At 36.1% G+C, this 22578-nt stretch overlaps 1 long non-coding RNA gene across 1 annotated transcript in view; it reads left to right on the top strand.

The window, feature by feature from the left end:
- The window catches only part of LOC116093660, a 25535-nt gene extending 11282 nt beyond the window's left edge, over window positions 1-14253 (top strand). Inside the window, exons 2-3 of the long non-coding RNA XR_004119780.1 lie at window positions 12483-12563; window positions 14129-14253. This is a non-coding gene — a long non-coding RNA (uncharacterized LOC116093660). The remainder of the gene's footprint in view (window positions 1-12482; window positions 12564-14128) is intronic.
- The last annotated feature ends 8325 nt before the right edge of the window (window positions 14254-22578 follow it).

Here is a 22578-nt window from a genome sequence, read left to right as displayed (position 1 = left end):
AAAAAAAAAAAAAGAAAGGAAAATTCACATTTTAATAAAAATGTTGGAATATTAGATATAGGCTTCTTGTCTTATCTGTTACAAATGAGGATAAAAGAAGTAGGAAGATTTTTGCTGTTATACAAGGAGAGACAATTTCTTCTCAGGAGAGCCTCTGAAGCCTTTGACTCTTTCCTGGTAATGTAGAGGCCTGAGAAGAGCAGAATTCCTATCTTGTCTGGTCTTCAGCCAATAAAGTTCATTCTATATTATGTGCCCCCTTTTCTTCTCTCCTTCAATCTGTTAGAGTTCAGATTTAAGCCAGCACATGCCAATATTTAGTCTTGATTCTGGGAGTCCATGATTTTATTCTGCCAGAAAGAAGTAATTGAAAGACAAATCCAACCAGCCATGTTACTCAGCACATCCAAGCCCCTTTTCGTCAAATGTGTCAACACAGAATCTGCCTTTTTTGTTAGTCTCCCTTTTGGTCATTCTCTTTACATATTTACACTCAAATAACAAAGAGTAGCTTTATAACCTGGCTCAGTACATTTCACTTTACTCCCAAGTGCCTTCATTTGCTATTCTTGAAGAAAATCAAGATGTTATACATTTTTTGAGGTTAGTACTCATGTGAAGGAATGAAGAGTGATTGTGTTGTCTGAAAAGGGAAGATTATCATACTAAAACCACATAAACTATCATTTGTTCATGTATAAATAATCAAAAGATGGCTCATCTACTATTTTATTTCCTGCATTCTTTCCTTTTCCTACAAACATAAATTTTTAACATATTCTGGAGCAATGATATAAATGTGATTTTATGCTAAATATTTAAATTGGGAAGAAATATAAGCCAAAAATTGTATGACTCTGTATTATCGCTGTAAACTGCAGTCACTCTGAATGATATCATAACACTGCAAACCAAGAAGTTGCAAAGTAGGATTGATGACAATATTATAGAAGCATATTAATGGTAGGGAACTCAAACATTTATTGTCTGCTAAACTGTTATATTTTTTGACTAGGAATAGAAACAAATCTTGTACTAGCCTTAGATATAAAATTATTTGGCTCTACTGAATGCTATGCCTCTGAACCCAGTACTTCTCTTTATATGTTGTTTTCTGCTATTTAGATAAATAGAAATGTTGATTACATCAATTTTATCTATCATGTAGTTATAAAAGTATGAATCAAAACTCAAAGTGTAGGCTTCCTACACTATCCCTCTGCCCACTTCAGTTGGAGCAGCTGGAATTTCCAGAGTATGACAGCAGTTGGTAGCAGAATCTAAGCAGGAGTTTGTGGCCATTGATGAGATGCTAGGCCACTCATAAAGCATATATGTGCATTTTTGTATGGTTGTCCCTAGACGCTTAAGTTGCTATTATAATCAGAAGGAAAAATGGATACAAAGTGTCCTTCAGGATATATTTTTTTCATATTAATGTGATGGATCTTATGACAAGACAAACAGTTCTACCGTAATGGAAACTCTTGGACAAGGCTGACATTTCTATCCATGTATGGTTGATAATTTCCTGAACAAGAGATGTTTTTTCTCATAGAGGTGTTAGGGGACTGTAGAGCCCTGTTAAGTGTAGTCTCCTCTCCATGCTGTGCTGTTTCCTTGTGAACTTTCTCATTAAGTGATCACTATCTTAGAAGAGGAATTGCATTCCTTCATTTACGTATTCCGTGGTGGATTCAGTTTGGTTACATCTTCTGCTGCCCACTCACTGGACTGCAACCAGAGTGAAAAGGACTACATGATCTCTATCCATTTAGTCTTTAAAGCTCCATCATAGCTTGGACAGAAATGTCCTTTTGATCTCTTCTTGGGTAGGATTCCCTGAGCCCTACAGGAGGGATTTGATAGAGGCATCCTATTTAGGGATATGTGTTACAATTCCCACTTTATGTATAATATCTGGCTGTGGGTCTCTGTATTTAACATTTTCTGCAAAAGAAATCTTCTTTGGTGATGACTGAACCTGGCCCTGACCTGTCAGTACAGCAGAATGTCATTAAGAGTCATTTTATTCCACTAAAGAAAAACCAACAACAGTAAGATGTGGTTTTACCCTATCTCCCTGAACTATCTAGTCTTAGACTCATGTTCTCACTGAGCCAAGTAGGTACCGATATGGGTTTCATCTCATGGCTTTGGCTTAAGATCAAATTGAACATTGGAGGAGATTAAGAACACCAAGAAATTAAGGCCCTCTAAATCAATATGACTCACATACATAGACACTGAGGCAGGATGCACAAGATCTGTATGCACCAGAAGACATCACTGAGCAGAAAAGAATAGAGGGCAAATGTCCCCAAACCAATCCTTAAGTAATCTTCAATTGGTAACAACTTGCAAATGAAAATTTGATTTTCTCCAAGGGAATCTTACTAGGGAAGCTATTCTTTTTTGGTTATCTTGTTTATTTACATTTCAAATGCTGTCCCCCATCCAGGTCTCCCCTCTGCAAAGAGCACTATCCCAACCTCCCTCCCCTTTGCCTCTAAGAATGTGCTCCCCGACCCACACACCCACTCCTGCCTTACCCCTTTAGGTTTCCCCTAAGCTAGAACAACAAGCCTTGATAGGACCAAGGTTCCCTTGATGCCGGATATGGCAATTCTCTGCTACATATGTAGCTGGAGCCAGATACCCATCCATGTATACCCGGTGTTGGTTGGTGATTTAGTCCCTGCGAGCTCTAGGGGGGAGGTCCGGTTAGTTGATATTGTTGCTCTTCCTATGGGGTTGCAATCCCCATAAGATTCTTCAGTCCTTCCTCTAAACTTCCATTGGAGTCCCAGGGCTCAGTCTGATGATTGGCTGTGAGTATCCGCATCTGTCTTAGTCGAATGCTGGCGGAGCCTCTCAGAGCCATACTAGGCTCTTGTCTGGGAACACTTCTTGGTATCAGCTATGACGTCAAGGTTTGGTATCTACAGATGGGATGAATCTCAAGATGGGACAGTCTCTGGATGATCTTTCCTTCAGTCTCTGCTCCATTTTTTGTCCCTGTGTTTCCTTTAGACAGGAACAAATGGGTTAAAATTTTTGAGATGGGAGGCTGGCACTATTCCTCAACTGGGGGCATGCCTATCTACTGAAGGTGATCACTACAGGTTCTATCTACTCTTGATTGAAGGCTGAATGTCCAGAAGTAGACAGACAACAGGAAAGAAACTCAACAGAATATTTGGAGATCCATTGACATATAATATTATGCCAGGGCTTTTCGTTTACATTTTGTTTGTTTTTAATTTTTTAAATTTTATCTGTATACCTTGTCTTTTGTTTTTTTACCTATAAAGCATCTATCTTGTATGTCTTCCACTTTACTATTTTTATGGGATTACTGAAAGTATAAATAAGTGTGAATCTTATGGCTGGTTCTTATACCCTTTCTTAGAGTTCTGTATTCTGTTTTCTTTCTTTCTCTTTCTTTCTTTCTTCTTTCTTTCTTCCTTTCTTTCTTTCTTTCTATTTTTCTTTTATAACCTGTTCCAATGTGTTAGGTTTTGTCTTCTTACATTGTATCTTATCATATCATATGTATCATGTATTATTATCCCCTAGAATACCCTTTTTTAGTAGTTACATCTTATTTATTTTTCTGATTAGCTTACAAGAATTTAGATTTTATCAAGGCATTTTCCAAAAATCTTTCTTGTTGGTTTCTCTCCCCTGTTTCTTCCCTGTGTCCTCTCTCCTTCCCTGTGTCCTCTCTCCCCAATAGCATCCTTTCTATTTTTGTTAACTTTATTGATTTTTTTGTGAGTTTCACATTATCCACTCTAATCCTAATTATTTATTTTCCTGTCCCTTTGTATCCACCCTACACCCTTGCAACCTTCTACCCAAAGGACGATAGAAAACTAAAATAAAAATTAAAAAAATAAAACTTAAAAATAATCAGATCATGGAGGCTGTACTGTGCCAGTGTGTCACACTGTATACTCTTGTTCAGATATGTTTACATCTAAATAGTCATTGCAAAGAAACATTTGCCTAGCTCAAGGCCTTCTGCTTCTTCTACATTATCAATCTTGGGTCCTCACTGGGACTTTTCACAGACAGCCTATTGATGCTTTGTGCCGTGGTGATCCTGATGCTTTGGATCCGCAGCCTTGGCCCTTTCACATCCTCTAGCAGTTCACAGATGAGGTAGTGCTCTGTTAACCTAGCCTAACTCAAAGTCCTAGAATTAGGCCTGTATTGTAGCTAAGTTAGTCAGCTCACCAATTCTCCCATACCCACACCAACAGGGTGAACTCTCTAATACTGCTCTGGCTAGCTCACTCAATGAACTCAGCAAGGGGCAACTATCTTGTTCTCATGTGCTTGGCCTGCTCCCCCACAACTTCACCATGAGGATCATCTCTACTGTGATGCCCAGGCCTGATGTAATTGTCATCTCAGAGGTTTACTGCCTCAGTATGTTAACCTAGGTCTAGTCCTGGGAAGTTTCTAGCCTCCATACAGTCTCATCTAGACCTGTCCCTGTAAAACTCTCCCAATAAAACTGCTTCTTCCATCTCTTCCTCTGTGATGCTTTTTCTTCTCTTGAATCTCTTCTCTTTGCTCTTGTAAGAGTTTGGGCACATCCTATTCTAATAGTTCTCTCTCTGATTCAACACTTTGCCTCTCAATTAGGCATAGCTTTCAAACGTGGGTGCTTCCTTCTACAAAAGAACTTTACCTACATTTTTGGCGATTAAAGGTGTATACTAAAGGTGTGTCTGCATTCCAGCCAGACCTTATAGACTTAGAAGGTTTCTGGATGTAAAGAGAGCAGCCGCGTTGCTGAATTAAAATTTTTTACAGAATAATACCAAATGTACTCATAACCCTGCTCCCACAATCAGTGCCTAATTTCTAAGATGAAAAGACAAATTGAAAAGTTAGAAGCTGCAGTCTATTATCTGCTCTTGTTGAGAAGGTAAAATTTCACTGCAGATAAACAGGCTGGTACAGCTATATCTCATAGGATAGCACAGAGGTTCTTCTTGAATTAAGGACAGGACAAGAAGATTTCCATCTCTGTAGCTCTCCTGCATTCGTTTGGATGTGAGACACAGCAGTACTTTTTTTTTTCCTCAACAGCATGGCAATTAGACAGAGAAAAATAATTTACTGGTGATGTTGAAAGACAAGCTGAACCCAGCTGTGATATTTAGTCTAATTCTGGCTGTGGATAGTTTAAACGACTCAAGAATCATTATTCATTACAAAATAAATATGAGTGCTCATCCTATGAGCACTAAAATCAAAGCAGCTAAAGAATATTTTACAAACTCTCAGTAATTTTGTGAGAGATTATTATTTGCTAGAGCAAATGTGACTTTCATTCACTAAGATGTCATGTTAATAAAACATCTAGAGTCTTTAAAGGACAAGCCCCTTGGTGGCTGTTTTGTAGGCTATCGTTTGCAAACTTTGTGACTTGACAGAGTGGAAACCTAAAGTTTTTTCACGCATTGCCTACCCTTCACAGTCCCAACAAGAAGGCAATGGTCTGGGTCTACTAGAATGTTTGCACAGGCTTCTAAGCCAGTGAAGTTGAGCACCCTTAGTCGAAGATGAGCGTACTATTTAATACTGTGCTTATTGCTGATAAAAGCTCCTGCCTGTTGTCTTCATGTCAATGGTCTCTATCCCAATATCTAAGTGTCATTCCTTGTAAATGCCTCAAAACTTATCAATCAATGTATTAAAATAGCTTGGGGTCCGTTATTGAAGAAGGACCTTCACCAAGACTATTGTTACTAAATAAAACACCACGACACTTCTGGAAAGTCTGTAGTTGGTGCCTGCACCAAACACATTGTTTCACTTGCATTCATAACATTATGGAGTACATGGTTACATCTGGAATTACACATTCAAAAGGGTAGCATATAACATCCAATAACTTCCAAAGCTGTGCCTGATTCGTTACATAGTTTAACCAAATGAGAGAAAGTAAGATAGAATGTATAAGTTAGTAGAAGACCCAGCAGGACTGAAACATGAACATAGTCCAGAGGAAGAGGCAAGTGAGAAATAAGCAAATGAGGTAAAAAGAAATAACAGTTCCCACTCATTCAAATTCCATTGTTAGCATCTCAATAAATCCTTTAAAATTTTGAAAATATGCATATTTACAGATGAACATTTTGGTTATTGTAGAGAAATGTTCTCAAGTTATATTTTTAGGGCAAAATCTGTAATTTTGAAAAAAGGAAATAGACTAATAAAACTACATACCTGCTTAACTACTCAGTGCTAACGCAGTAAAGGTTATTTAAAGAGAATCTACAACCACTAATTTACTAAGGCCAGCTTAATCCACAATAACCATATATACATATTTGTCCTTACACTCACAGATGAATGCTTTTTCACCCCTCATGAGGAAAGCTTTCCTTTACAGCAGACAGAGTCCTTTAAAGAAAACCACAACCAGTCAAAATGCAGATTTAGAGGCTGCTCTTAATGGATACATCAACAAAACACTCCTGCACCTAAGACTCAGGGAAAATTGAGGAAGAGGGGGTGAAATATTGTAAAAGTCAGAGGATCAGGGAGTTTGTTGGTAGATTGGGTCTCTTAATAATACTGGAGATAATATCTATAAATTCTCTTCAACATGACTGTCCAATGTGATCTGAAAAAGGACAGCATCAATGAACATTGTAGAGTGGATAGAGAAAACCCTAGGGGGCCTCAAATGTATGTAAAGACTCATAGGCAGCAGCGGAAAGCTGGGAAATATGGTCTTTCCCAGAGAAGAGGGCCACAACATTGAAATCCTTTGTCTGGGTCCAAATGATCAGCCATATAGGAATATACATACACATATATAATATAACTTAATTATATTTAATATATATCATAAGTAACTAATTATATAGTTAATGTACAATAAATATATGTACACATAAATAATACACATATTATATACACATGTGTTTTACACGCATATATGAATATATACATATGTTTGTACCTATATGTATGTGCTAGTGAAAAAACTTAGTGACAGGGGCGGTATGGATTTAAAGGGAAGATGGGATGTATGAATGAGAGTGCTTAAAGGAAGAAAGGAAAGTGACAAAAGTTGTAATTGAATTATAATCTCAAAAAATTAATAAAAATATATAGACATATTTATGTCTGAGAATAGTTACAATTTTTAAACAGTCCCATTGCCTGCCACAAGCATTGTCTTTGCAGGAGGTGATATCTCCCTGTTCATTGCTCAGCTGAAGGAAGATATGATATTCCAACAGGGAATGTAGGTTGTAAATAGGGATAACTATTATATGGAGCCCTACTAATACATACATTTCATCCACTAGAAAACACATGTAAAATAAAATTAGGAAACTCTAACAGAGTAGCTGTAAATTCTTTTGAGGTTATAGATGCATCTTTATTTTAAGCCAAAAATATTTTGAATTCTGCTAAAGAAAGAAATCACTAAATTCACTGAAAAAATATCAGCATAGATACCTTATGAATGCCATTTGTACTGTCACTTAGAAAAAATCCAATGGATAGTTTTATTTTTTTCTGAGTGTTTTTAATATCTTTTTTTGAACATGCTTTCAAACATCATTCACAAATGTTAGTTTTGACTATATAAGTGTGTAAGTCATCTACTGAGTATATAAAAAATCCACTATGTGTTATATGAAGAAGCAAAGGACTAGAAGCCATATGTGTATATGATATATAAGCAACATTTCCCTCTACTTGTGAACGTTTTTACTTCTGCAGGAAATTATGTGCAAAATATAATCACTTAAGTCTACCATTTGTCCTTGTAAATAATGAATTTGATTATATTTATTTAATATTATGGTAGTTTAGTAGCAAACAAATGTACTCTAATCTCCACAGAATAATTTTTCTTTAATTATCTCAGCAATAGAGATGAGGACATGAATTTATCAGTGTTAGATTTTGTACAATCTGCAGCTCATATAGAAGAGGAAAATACTTCTGCTAATGTGAGTTAACTTTAAAGCATGACAAACAGGTGAAAGTCCTTTTATGTTTCAATTTTAACAGCTACTGACTGAACACTAATATCAAAATACAATTTTATAATTTCATTTAGGTTTATCACAGCCAAAAATACTAATTGTTTTCCAGCACTTCTAGCTCACTCTTTGAGAGTAGATTCCCTAGCTGGGCAGAGGTGGTGCAGGCCTTTAATTCCAGCATTTGGGAGGCAGAGGCAGGCAGATTTCTGAGTTCAAGAACACCCTGGTCTACAGAGTGAGTTCCACGACAGCCAGGGCTATACAGAGAAACCCTGTCTCAAAACAAACAAACAAACAAACAAACAAGAACAAACAAAGAATAGATTCCCACTTAACTTTACCTAGATGCACTCAAGGCTCCCTTTCTTAAGAGTTCACACAATTTTCATTATTAGTTGCACATAGAATTATAATGTTTTACATAGGTTAAAGACTTTCGAATTCTTTTAAAAGTCTAAAGCTATTTAGCCATCTAAATGAGTGGCTTAGGCCATGACCAAGTATCTAAAATGGAGAAAAATAATACAAAAATAACAGCAGTCAAAACACTGCCATAACACAGCAGACTTTGATAAGTAAATATATAAATTTAAACTATTCAGGTTGAGATAAACATATAGAATAATAAGTGAGAGATAGGCAGGCTGTCAGTAAGTAAGATGTGTGGGATAGTCAGATGTGTGAGAGTTAACAGGCTTAAAATTAGAGGCTAAGAAATGTTCAATAATCCCCTCATTAAGAAAAACAAAACACCTGTTTTTCTATTAGAATTTATGTTCTTCAGCACACAGATTTTTTTATACTATGAGCTGTAACAAGTGATGCTTCATGCAATTGCTTTTAAAAATGACAAGAGTGCAATAAGAAAAACAGATAATCCTGATAGACAAAAAAATGTATTTAACCTCCTCGAACTGAATTTACTGAAATTAAAATTGAGGCAAGACTACTCTAAGACATTGATATAACAATCCTCAGAAAATCCATGTTCCTTCCCTTTTTTTTTTTGTATCTATTGTTTTTCATCTTAAATAACACACCTTGGACCTTCTATTTTCTATTTCGTGCTAGGCATCTACTGTGCATGCATTGTTTCACCAGACAAGGTATTAATCAACCATTAAGGATAATTATTTAAATGTAGTGATTCAATTAGTCAGTTTTCATATACACAATAATTTCTTGAAAAGTCCTTGTCTTCTAAGGGAATCCACCACTGCTGGGCGAAGTGCTGTGTGCCTTTAACCCCAGGTCTCTGGAGGGAGAGGCAGATCCTTGTAAGTTTGAGGCCAGTCTGGTCTCCATAGAAAATTACAGGGGAGCCAATGCTACATAATCAGTCCCTGTCTTGAAAGTAAAATTTTAAAAATCTAAAAGAAAAGAAGCAGTTTGTTCATTTATTTGCAACATCGGCTAATGTCTTCACCAGAATATTTCTTCAAAATAGAAATCCCTACTAAACTAAATTGGGAAAGCTGAATACATCCTATTATAATCTTAAGGTTTCAGAAAGTAAATTAGCTAATGGAAAAGTCCTAAAGTAAAACAAAATGGTTTGAAACCTATTATTTTTAGTCACAAGGGTCAGGCTTGTATTGGCATTATGGTATACAATGAATTACTGAGCTATGACTCACTTCATGTGCCCTCTGGATCACTTTTCAACTAATTTCACCTCATTTACCAAATTCTCCAGTATTATTGATCTATCTGTTAGCTAAGCTACTTGTTTTTCAGAGTTATCACTTGAAATACAAGTGTCTACTTCAAATTATTGTTAAGTGAACATTTTGTTAAAACAATATCTTATGAAAATAAAATATAAGTCATAGATATTGGCACAATTGTCTCATCTAGAAAGCTTATCTTAAGGTAACTTTGCTGCTCCATCATTCATTATATTCCCTTAATGTCCATTTTTTTAGTATCTCCGCAATGTCTAGTATAGTGCTAACATTGGAGGGGACTAGAATAGGATTGTTGATTCTAATTATCTTTTAAGTTCCTATTATTGAAGAAAGCACAGGTATCATGGCACTGACCACTGTGGGGTTGCCTTTACATGACACAATGGATGACCATTCATGCAAAATTGATATTGTTTCTTGCTTCTAATGTGGTTGTAACATTTACAGACACAAGAATTTAACCATCTCAGCACTCTGGTCTTCCTCTGCAATCTCATAGGCCACTGAGAGTTTAGGGCTCCTTGTTTCTTCTTATCAGTTGAGTGTATTAGTCATGTCACTTCATAAAATATAATGATACATATAAAATGTGCAATTCTACTTTTCTTACTTTATATTCAGTGTATGTATTCTATACTTAACAAATGTGTTTTAGAATTTTTTATAACTTTTTTTCATATGTTCCTTTTTTTATTTATAAGGACAGCAACGAGGGGCTTGACACTGTGCATGTGTGGAGATTTGAGGAAAACTTGTAGGATCCTTTCTTTTATTCCATTATGTGAGTCCTCATGGTGGATGTCTGGTTGTTAGGCTTGGTTGAAAATAGCTTTACCCACTGAGCTATCTTGTTTGCAGAATAGATTTCAAGAGGCCTTATAGGGAGGATAATTCTTCCAAGGCTTGTAACTTTTTGTTGTTGTTGTTATTTGGGGCTTCTCATGTCTTTCTCCAGGATCTGACAAAGTATTATTTCATCAATTGTTCAAGAGCAGGAATGTAATTTCTCAAAACACAAGTACCATTTAAATTACTGTTAAATATCTGTTAAATGTCTTTTATAAGTTAAAATTTCTTTTCTCTTTTCTGTTACATACACACACACACACACACACACACACACACACACACACACACATACACACACACATATATGTATAATTTTTACTGTACTATAAAAATCATTTCAGCAACCTGTAATTATTTGTTGAAATTACTGATCTTTCTGTTGTGTTATGAGTGCATCAGTATTTCATGGGTACCTGCCCATGAACTCATGGTACCAAAACATCTACACTACTAATGTTGAAGATCTGAGGAAGCAGGATAAAACATTGAAGATAAACAAGCCAGAACTATGAAGAATTCTGTCCTGTGCCAAGTTTTTATTGCAGATGACAGAACACAGAAAGTTTGGGTCATCAAACATTCCTTCATAAAATAAGCAATCTCATTTAAGAACATAGGCTTTTAAACTGAGCGTATGAGAAATTGTGAAGCGAGGGTTATTAATGCAGAACCAAATTACTTCAGAGCAGGCAAAATAGTGGATGCTCATAATAGATTCTTCTAGTCATATGTCATCTGAAAAGCTCATATTTTCTAGAATTGAAGGGAAAGTGGGTTGGAGGAAAGACCGGGAAAAGGTTTTTCATTTTTAATCCAGGATTAATTCCATTATATGGTCAAGGTGCATATTGAAGCACATAGTGGATATTGATTCATAACTCCATTTAATATGATAAGGCACACATGTTTAAAAGCAATTTATTTTATCTGCTCCCCAAAGCTGCCTGAAATCCTATTAAGAAAGGACCCTCTGAAGAAATACATCTTACTTGTTGTACAGGATTTACAAATACAGGTATCGGAGTAATCCTGGCTTAACAACAAATGTTATCTGTAATGTAGTACTCTGCTGAGTAGTCATAAGCTCCCCTCACTCCAGTTATACACAAAACAGATATAAAGGTTCATACAATATGTCTGTGCCTGGCATATTTGGCTAAGGAGAAAATTGGAGCTGCAAAAAAGAAATATTGTTACCTGAAGTGATGCTTCTTCACCCAGCAAACATTTAGTACGTGACCCTGCCAACCCAAATGCAGTTTCAGGCCCTTAAGATAGAATCATGGCAGTGAGGGACATGGGAGACTGATGTTAAGTTGTAACAATGAAGTCATGCAGTAAAGAAATGCAATGATATTTTTGAAGGCAAGAATGAATGCAGATATCATGAGGCCTGACAAAATTACAAGTTGGCAAGCTTTTAAAGGAAAAGTTCACAGAGTATATTCAAATTCCAAGGGAAAGATTGAACAGAGGGATAGCACCCGAGGGTTGCTGGGATTTTAATAACATCAATATAGTTTTCTACCGGTTAGAGCATCTCTGACAACACAAGTGATTTAGAGAACACCATCTCATGGCACAGGACAAATATCAGAAACTGTACTCTTGGTAGCCTGACTGATTCTTGATCTGACAAGAAAAATATTTTTCCCTGTGGTTAAAAAAATAATTCAGAGGGATATTATTGAATACAGAAAGAGGGACTAAGCACCTCAATATATATACATGACACTGTGGTTTTGAATTAGTGGTGATTTTTTGGTGTGTGATCAGATATTTGAGATCATAAAATGAAGAGAGGTGAGAGAGAATAAACTAATCCATAAGCAGTGACCCAAAACATACTCATGCTAACTGAGACACATTTTTTGCTTCTTGGGTTTACCACCAGTGTTCTTTCTACATTTAGACCAGGATATCCCCTGCACCAGCACTTACGGCCTTGAATCTTCCTGAAATTTGAACACCGTGTACTTCCTTCTAGCCACAGGTATGCTTATTTGTATGAATTATATTTTTATTTGTGTTTCTTTTATTTATCTTCTTCATTGAAGACGTGTATATATATTCTTGGTGTGCTTATTTGGAGAATTATACGAGGTCACTTTTGCAAAAGCTGGCATAGGCATTTTGTTTCTCCCGTGTCTCTTGTCTCATGGGGTTAGTTCTCTACACCTTTCATTTCTGATGTAGAAAGCATATGTTAAAAATAAAACAAAGCAAAGCAAACCCCCCCCATCCCAACTACTTTATGTTGCCTTCAGATTTCTTAGTCAGCTTCATGATCATATGCATTATGTGGTCTCTAGATTGTGTCTGAGCAATACCACATTAATGAAAACTTGACATTGTTGGTTTTTTTCCCTTAATTTGCTTCCTTGTTCATTAGCATCTGTAGATCAACAAGTTATCAACTAGTGAATCTGCTAGCTAAAGGAGTTTTACACATTTGATGGTAATGCACCCAAAGCAGAAAAAAATATTTTGGTTGAATGTTCAGAATTGGTCTAAATAAGAAGTAATTGGATCATATGGGTTCTGACTTAATGACTTGCTTATTTTGGGGATCCTTAGCTTATGAGGCTAATTAAGATGTATAAATTTTAGAAAGTGGACCCGGAAAACAAAAAGTGAGTCAGTAGGAGATTGGTATTGAAAGTTTCATTTTCTTCTGTCCCTACTGCTCTGGTCTCTTTCTTCTTTTTCTTCTTCTCCTCCTCCTCTTTCTCCTCCTCCTCTTTCTCCTCCTCTTCTTCCTCCTCCTCCTCCTCCTTCTTCTTTACAATTACTTCTTTATTTTTGAGATTGTAATATAACTGTTTCACGAATATAATCTGCTTTATGGGGGACAAAAAGTGTTATGTCTGGGCCCAAAGATCTTGAAAGTAGGAGCCAAATCAAACATTTGCTTTATGTAAGTTCTTGATCTCAGGAATTTTGTCATTGTTATTGAAAATTGAAAAGCAAGCATGAAATTGTCCTGTGTTGAAGCAGGAAATTTTTTAAGAAATCAAATGTGAAAAATGGGGGAGGAGAGTTTAGCTTAATAGGATAGAATACGTGTTGAATTTCTTTTTTTAAAAATCAGACTTTTAAATACAATCTAATGTAATTACTTTTCCTACTTCTTAACAATGTTAGTTGTGATTATTTGTGGTTGTTTGCAAAATTATCTTGAATTTATTTATCCATTTGTATTAGTACAAAATCTCATTTGAAACCCAAACTGGTTTTAAACTCTTGATTCCCCAGCCCAAGTTTCCCAAGTGTTACAAATACAAGCATGGAACACAATGACTGGTTTATTTGAAGTTTTCAATTGGCTTTTTGTGAAAAAAAAAAAAAAAGCATTAGTACTACAAAATACTGCTAATGAGACATTTATCACTGGGACAGAATTATTTCAGAGATAAAATGTAATCATGACTGTTATTAAAGCATCAAATCAGATTTAATTATTTTTTGTTGCACATGTAAGATTGTCAGATATTTGAATGCTGGTCATTTTATACCATTTTGTTAAAACATATGCTAACACTTTATCTTTGTTATTAGCCACAAGAGCTGACCTGCAGCTCGTACTTGGATGGTCACCAGTTCGCTTAAATGCAAGTCTCCAGGCTGCCAATTCCATAGCTCACTGGCATTGGAAGACATAAAAAAATGGTAAACTTCCTATTCATCAGATGTCTTTCTGTACCTGTATAAAATAGGCTATATATTTTAATACTCGCTACAGTGAACTGTACACTGCACACATCATTCACAACATTTTAAAAGCCCGTGAAAGTACTGCCATAGCTACTGAGCTGAGAGATTTCATAAAGGATTCTGCTCAGCTCTCTGCATTAACATTTCTGCCATTCTTAGGAAAAGTCTTTCATTGTATTTAAGCCTCTTGGGTTATTTAGTGTTATTCTTACAAGCTGATCTTCCTAAGAGACAAAGAACACCAAGCTCAGGCTATACAAGCATCTGCCTTTGTCTCTCTTACATCTAAATTTATGCTTGAGGCATTTTTATTAAAAAATGGAAAACATTAGCTAGTATCACTTTAAAAATGTCACCTTATGGCATGTATATGAACATTTGTGCTGATTATTTTATGGAACATGACATGTTGTTTCTTTGATTTTCACTTGATTCTTGTTTCAAAATAAGTAGAACATGACATAGTTTTCTTTCAAACACTTAGCTTAGTAAGTAAGGGTCAGTGCTTATGTTTCATTTGGATTTTAGCACCATGAAGCACTTCCAGGAGATAGCTGTATGTCAGACATGTCTTTAAAATCTGATAGGAATCAGCTACACTGGAAATAATGTCTCATGTGTTCTAATGGATTCAGACTGTTAGTGAATAAACACGAACTTCAAAGATTTTCTTCTGCCAAGGGTTACATTTATAACATACAGTATATTTTTATAATTTACTGCATCTTAAAATGAAATAAAGTCTTAGGCAAAGACAGGAATATGATTAGAATTTCTATTTGAGACATTTTGTGAACTGGAGACATCTTAGTTCATAATTGTAATGAAATTTATATTTTGTGTAATGAGGATGAATTACAAATTTAAAAGGCTAAAGGAATCTTGAAGTTGTTGGATATACTCAGGCCCTAAGATGTTGAGACATTAGCAGCTTCACAGGAAAAAAAGCTCCTGTGTCTACAATTCTGACAGAGAACCCCCTGTACTTCTCTACATTTGCTTCATTATTTATGGGAGTCTCAGTATTAAACCTAGAAAACAAAACATAATTTTGATTAAAGTATGTGTTCTACTTAAATTTCTTCTTCTTCTTCTTTTATTTTTTTTTTCAAGACAGGGTTTCTCTGTGTAGCCCTGGCTATCCTGGATCTCACTCTGTAGACCAGGCTGGCCTTGAACTCAGAAATCTGCCTGCCTCTGCCTCCCAAGTGCTGGGATTAAAGGCGTGCACCACTACCTCCCGGCTTTAAATTTCTATTGCTGTGGTGAAACAAATACCATGGCCAAAAGCATCTTTCCTTATAGGATTGTAACATATAAGGAAATGTATCAAAATTAGGGGAAGGAAAGATGGGAACTCAAGCAGGAAGATGCAGGCAGAAGAGAAGCAAAAGAGAAGTAGGAATGCTGTTTCCTGGCTTGAGGATCCTGATTTCTTACATCACCCATCACCGCCTCCCCATGAGAGTCGCTGCACACAGTGGGCTTGTTTCTTCCATATCAACTCTTAATCAGAGAAATGCCTCAAAGCCTTGTCTATAGGAATCTGATAGAGGTACTTTCTCAAGTGAGATTTCCTCTTCCTAGATCACTCTAGCTTGTTTCAAGTTGACAACAGACTAACAAGGAAAGGAGGGGAGAATAATTTTCTTGCAGCATTTTATGTTTCTTAATAAAAATCTATATTTTTGTCATTCTAACTACAAAATGCCATCAAAAATTTAAAAGATGGGAAGAGCAAATTATTTGATTTGTTTCAACTTGAATGCCCTATCAGGGCTGTGAAAGAAGCAAGTGCTTGAAGAATGAAATACAGAATTCTTGTACATAACTTGCTAATTGAGGTTAACAAGTTGCTAATTGCTGATGAACACCATGAAAACTGTACTCATTTTATCAGTCAGTGTTCTGTAGAAGAACAGAGCTGATAGAATGAATATATATTAAATAAATGACTCATTAGATTTATACACAACCAACAGGCTGAGTTGTCTATATGCACATTAGAGAGGCTAGGAAGTGAGGAACTGATCATTACTAGACTGGATGCCTCCACAGTACAAATTCTGAGGTTGAAGACCTAGAGAGTTTGGGGGAGTTGATCTTTAGTCCATATTGGGGTTCTCAAAGAATGAGAATATATCTGTGGAGTTTGGCAGTACTGGATGGAGTAACAAGATAGATGCATTTACTAGATAGGAGAAATAGTACTCAGGCAAAATCAACAATTTCATATCGAATCACCACAAGAAGGTACTATTGACTCTGGAGAAGATTCTTCTAACTTCTGGTTTTTTCTTTGTAGAAATGCTTTCACAGATCTCTACAAAGAATATAATTTCTTAGTTGATTTCAGATTGAATAAAGGTACAATTCCATTTTAAATCACACAATTGACAAAATACCAAGTCAGCACCAACATACCCACATAGAGACAGAAATCAACAGCATTGACAAGGTCAGTGCTCAGTAGCAAAAGTTGTAATAACTTGTAAAACGCAAAATTAAGAACATTTACTTTAAAGTATGTAAAGCAAAAATCTTTATGTGGATTTACTATAGTCAATTATCTACAAGGTGATATGGCCCACCTTCAAATTGTAAAGTCAAAACAATTCAAATCCCAAATAAAAACTGACATATATACAAGCCATGAATCTGGTAAATGCTGATTTGTTTGATGTAAAATGAACGCCAATGCATCAAGACAAAATAAGTCACAAAATATTTATTGATATGGAAAACTCTCCAACAGACATGCATTCTTGCATATAGTTTCTACGAATTAAGATTAGATCTCTCACTTCTGTGAGCTTGACTTTTACAAATAACTGAATAACTAGAATCATATAGTATTGATTCCTTTTCCCCATCTTTTTACTAATGAATAAATTTATTTATTTACATCCTAAATACTGCCACCCTCCAATTTCCCCCTCATAGAGTTCTTCTTCACCACCCACCCCCTTCACCTCTAAGAGGGTGCCCCCTCAGTGCCTTCCTACCCTGGGCCATCAGAATTAGGCACATTCTCTTCCACTGAGGCCAGATAAGGAGGCCTTTTACTATATATGTGTTTGGGGCCTTGGAACAGCCTGTATATACTCTTTGGTTGGTTGCTCAGTATCTGGAAATTCCCATGAGTTCAGATTATTTGATGCTGATGGTCTTCCTGTGGGGTGGCCATCTCATTCAGATTCTTCAATTCTTCCCCTAACTCTTCCATAAGGATCCCTGACCTATGTCCAGTGCTTGGCTATGGGAATCTGCATCTGTCTCAGTAAGCTGCTGTGTAGAGCCTGAGGACAGCCATGTTTGGCTCCTGTCTGCAAGTACAACATAGTATCAATAATAATGTTAGGAATTAGTGCTCACCCATTGGATGGATGCCATGTTGGATTATTCACTGGTTGGCCATTCCTGCAGTAATTGTTCTATTTTTGTCCTTGCATTTCACTTAGACAGGAACAATTTGATGAAGGTTTTGTAGGTGGGTTGTTGTCTCCATCTCTCTACTGAGGGTCCTCTCTGACTACTAGAGGTGGTCTTTTCAGGTTCCATATACCCACTATTGGGCATTTTGGGTAAGGTCACCCGCTTTAAATCCAAAGAGCCTATCCCACCCCAGGTCTCTTGGAACTTCCCAGAGATTGTACCAACCCACCAACTCTAGCAGTTCCATATGTCCATCCATTTTCCTGACCCTCTGGACTTCTCTCCTTTATCTCCCCATACCTGATCCATTGGTGTTCTCCTCAGGAAATTTTCTCCTGTGGCAAAGCATTGAAGGCTATTTCCAAATTTGTTTTCTATTAGATTCAGTGTATCCAGTTATATGTTCTAGTCTTTGATCCACTTGAACTTGAGTTGTGTGCAAGGTGATTTATATAGATCAATTTGCATTTTTCTATATGCAGACATCCAGTTAGTTTAGCACTACCCTGTTGAAGATGCTTTCTTTTTATTTATTTATTTATTTTTTTATTTTTTTATTTTTTGAAGATGCTTTCTTTTATCCACTTTATGGTTTTGAGTTCTTCATCAAAAATCAAGGGTCTGTAGGTATGTGAGTTTATTTCTGGGTCTTCTATTCTATTCCATTGATAAACCTATCTATTTTTATGGAAATACAATGTGGGTTTTATAACTATTGTAATAGCTAGTGTACAGCTTGAAGTTAGGGGTAGTGATTCCTCCAGAAGATCTCTTATTTTCCAGATTTATTTTGCTATCATGGGTTTTTTGTTATCTTTTGGTAGCTGTCATTGCTGTTGTTGCTGTTGATTTTTGTTTTGTTATGTTTTTTTTTGTTTTGGCACTTAGTGGCATGCCTTTCATGATTATATACTTCACACAAAGGACAGAATTACTATTAAAATATTTAATAATATGCTGTCATATGTCTATACCACTCTTATATTTTCTTGCTGCCTCAGTTAAGGTTTTACTGTGGTGAACAGACACCATGACCAAGGCAACTCTTATAAGGACAACATTTAATTGGGGTTGGTTTTCATGTTCAGAGATTCAGTCCATTATCATCAAGGCAGGAACATGACAGCATCCAGGAAGACATAGTGCAGGAGGAGCTGAGTGTTCTACATCTTCATCTGAAGGCTGCTAGAGAAGAATAAATTCAAGGTAGCTAGAATGAGGGTCTTAAAGCCCACACCCACAGTGACCCCAGTGCCTCACTCAGGGTCACAACTAATAGTGCCACTCCCTGAGCTGAGCATATATAAACCATCACAAATGCCAATATAAACATGAATTGAGTCTATATCATCATTAATGGGAATGACACTGAGATGTTCATGGATGTGTGACTTTATCTTCCAATACTCTATTTCAATAATTATGAATATGTGTTGGATGGTGCTTAGGTCTTAGGAATCTCCTTTGTGGTACTGCAAATATATGTAAATTATATCACACTTTATTAAGAAGTTAAACATCATGATGTTATTAACATAAAATGTAGAAACAAAGCTAAACAAAGAAATGAATAGGGCACAAAAAAAATTCTGGGAAGTACTGTTTCTTTATCTTGAATAGTGATAATTTTGTTGCATATAACAACAAATAGTATATATTATACATAGTTCTCTGCATGTGATCCTACTTTTTTTAAACATTTGTGTTTATAATTTTTGATTATGTGAATGTGTTCAAACATCTATACTTGAATATAGGTATCTTCAGGGGAGGGAGGAGTCAGATTTCCCTGACTGAAGTTGTGCCTAATTTAGGTGGTTGGAATTAAACTTGAGATCTCTGGAGTATGGTACATATACTTGTGATTTAAGCTGACTCTCCAGATCCTATATGATTGTACTTTAATTAACTTTCTAAAAGCAAAAGTAATAATGATGTAAAAGCATAAAATAATGTTTGATATATCCTTGAAGACCTTAACTATACCAATTTTGTTTTGTATATTATCCTATAGAAAGCTTTGAAGTCTCATGGCTTCCATAAGCTTATTATGGTATTATATTTTGTTTACAAAAAGATTAAAAATATTATCATAATATTTTAAATTGAGATCTATATGGTTCTGGAAAGATGTTCTTCAGATGCTAAGAGACCACAGATTCCAAGCAAGACTTCTATACCGATTAAAACTTTCAATCACCATAGAGGGAAAAAAACAAGATATTTCATGATAAAGCCATATTAAACAATATCTATATATAAGTCCATACCTACAGAAAACAGTGGAGGAAAACTCCAAATTAAGGACACTGACCGCATACATGAAAACACAGGAAACAATCTCACACCATCAAAACCAAGAGAATGGAAATACACACACATGCACACACGTACACACACACACACACACACACACACACACACACACACACACGCACACAACCACCACTACCAGCAGCATCAATAACAAGAGTGAAACAAAATCAAAAACAAAAATCTGAGGAACTAATAATCATTAGTCATTGATTAGTCATTGATATTTCTCAATATGAAAGGACTCAGTTCCCTAATAAATACACAGGGTAACAGAATGGATGACCAAACAGGATCCAACCTTCTACTGAATCCAAGTAATACACCTCCACATCAAAGATGCACATAGCCTCAGAATAAAGGGTTGAGAAGTTTTTTTCAAGCAAATATACTGAAAAAACAAACTGGTATAGGCATTCAAATATCTAAAACATAAACTTCAAAGCCCCTATATTTGTAAAAGCAATACTACTAGAGCTTTAATTTCAATTGATCCCCTCATATTTAATACCCAACTCTTGCCAACAGGTCATCTAGACCAGAGAGAGACATGTGCACGCGCGTGGACACACACACACACACACACACACAGAGAGAGAGAGAGAGAGAGAGAGAGAGAGAGAGAGAGAGAAAGAAAAGAGAGAGAGAAAGAGAAGAGAGAGAGAAAAGAGAGAGAGAGTCTGAAACTAACAGACATTATAAAGTAAATGGACCTAACAGGTATCAACAGAACATTTCAAGCAAACATAAAAGAATTTACCCTTTTGTTTGCACATCAGAGATCTTTCTCTAAAACTCTAAAACAGATCATATAAGTGGTCACAATGCAAGTCTCAATAGAAACAAGGAATTTGAAATGACCTCCTACATCCTTAAAGACCACCATAGATTAAAGCTGGATTTCAACAACAGAAACAATAGTAAGCCTACAAACTCTTGGAAACTTAACAATTATCTTCTTCCAATCTGGGACGACCCCAGTGCACTGGAACAATAAATTCTTCTTGCTTTTTGCATCAATCCAGGCTCCACGTGGTTCACTCAGGGGGTCCCTGGTAAGCTATGGCTTGACAGAGTCTTACAGTTCCTTTAGATCTGTGAAGTCCCTTATACAATCCACATTACATCCTAATATTTTTGCATAGGTGAGAAATTTTAGATTTTTAAACTCATGTTTTTAAAGTCTATTTCCCCTGCTTTAAGGGATGTCATAAAGGTCCTAGCATTTACCATTTTGCTAAAAAATAAATTAGATACACTTTTACCTTGTGGACTTGTGCTGTTTGTGATTATCATGGAGTCATAAAAGCTAAAAGGGAGGACAAATTTAAAGGAGGATGTAAATTATTTACATTATATAAACCAGACTTAGGCCCTCAGCAGCCATTGACACTTGGCCCCATCCCAGGGGCATGAACACTGTCTTTCTGTCCCTAGGCAGTGGTTAGAAATCAGGGATCAAGTAGGGAGAGCAGGGAAGGACTTACTCCTTTTGTTGGTGTCCGTTTTTTTTTTCTTCTATATATTTTATATTTTGGGTACTAACCCAAACTGGATACACTGAATAGAACTTAAAAGTATTTTCACTAACTTCACATTGGACTAAGAATCTATTTAAAAAAAATAGCAGTTAAACATGCCGAGGAATAAGCCTGTAGGCTGTGTTCCCTGACTGTGGTTTCTGGGTTTCTATCTCCTGATTTGAGTTCCTACATTGTCAGAATACAACCTATAAATTGAGCTCTTTCCTCATAAAGTTGATTTTGGCCATTGTGTTTATCATGACAACTGAAATCTGACTTGAACAGATCTATGCAAATTATTTTCTTTGAAGTAATTCTACTGTACTCATATCGTGTGTGTGTGTGTGTGTGTGTGTGTGTGTGTGTGTGTGTGTGCAGGTGTGTGCTCACATGCCTATCGAGACCAGAAGTAGACAGCGATATCACCTATCCCCCTCTGTCACTCTGTCAATTCATTTGAAGGAAGTTTCCTCCCTGTATCTGGAAATCAGTTATTAGTTAGGGTGAAAGTCAGCAAGACTAGCACCCTCCTGTCTCTGTCTCCCTGAGAATTGTGGTTGAAGCTTCCTTTTCACAACACCTGTCTGGAGGTTGCTCTGATCCAGACCCTGATTCTCATGAATGGAGGTGATCTTAATATGTGAGGGTATTTGCTGCTCACCATCTTCCTTTTTCATTACACAATCTCTCAAACTTGAATATTAGTTGATAATTATCTACAAAACTGGAAGTCTTGAAAATCCCTCCTCTTAGAATTTGGGAATATTGAAAACTTGCTTTTCTAAACTCCATGTTGTATCTTGCATCCCTCATTGTCCTTTTGCTCAATCTAGCCTTTATCAAGAATGCCATTTGCCTGGCTGATTTCTAAAGCAGGCCACTTACTATTTTTTCAATACTAACTTACTTTCCACTTTCTGAAAATAGGTCTGCATTATAACTTGTCTTCTTATAATTATTTTTGCATTCTTTAGAATAGGTACCACGATTTTATTGCAAATGGGTCACTTTAGATGTTCAAAC

The sequence above is a fragment of the Mastomys coucha genome, unplaced genomic scaffold (assembly GCF_008632895.1).
Source record: "Mastomys coucha isolate ucsf_1 unplaced genomic scaffold, UCSF_Mcou_1 pScaffold16, whole genome shotgun sequence".
NCBI lineage: Eukaryota > Metazoa > Chordata > Mammalia > Rodentia > Muridae > Mastomys > Mastomys coucha.
This window is presented reverse-complemented; position numbering and strand designations above follow the sequence as displayed.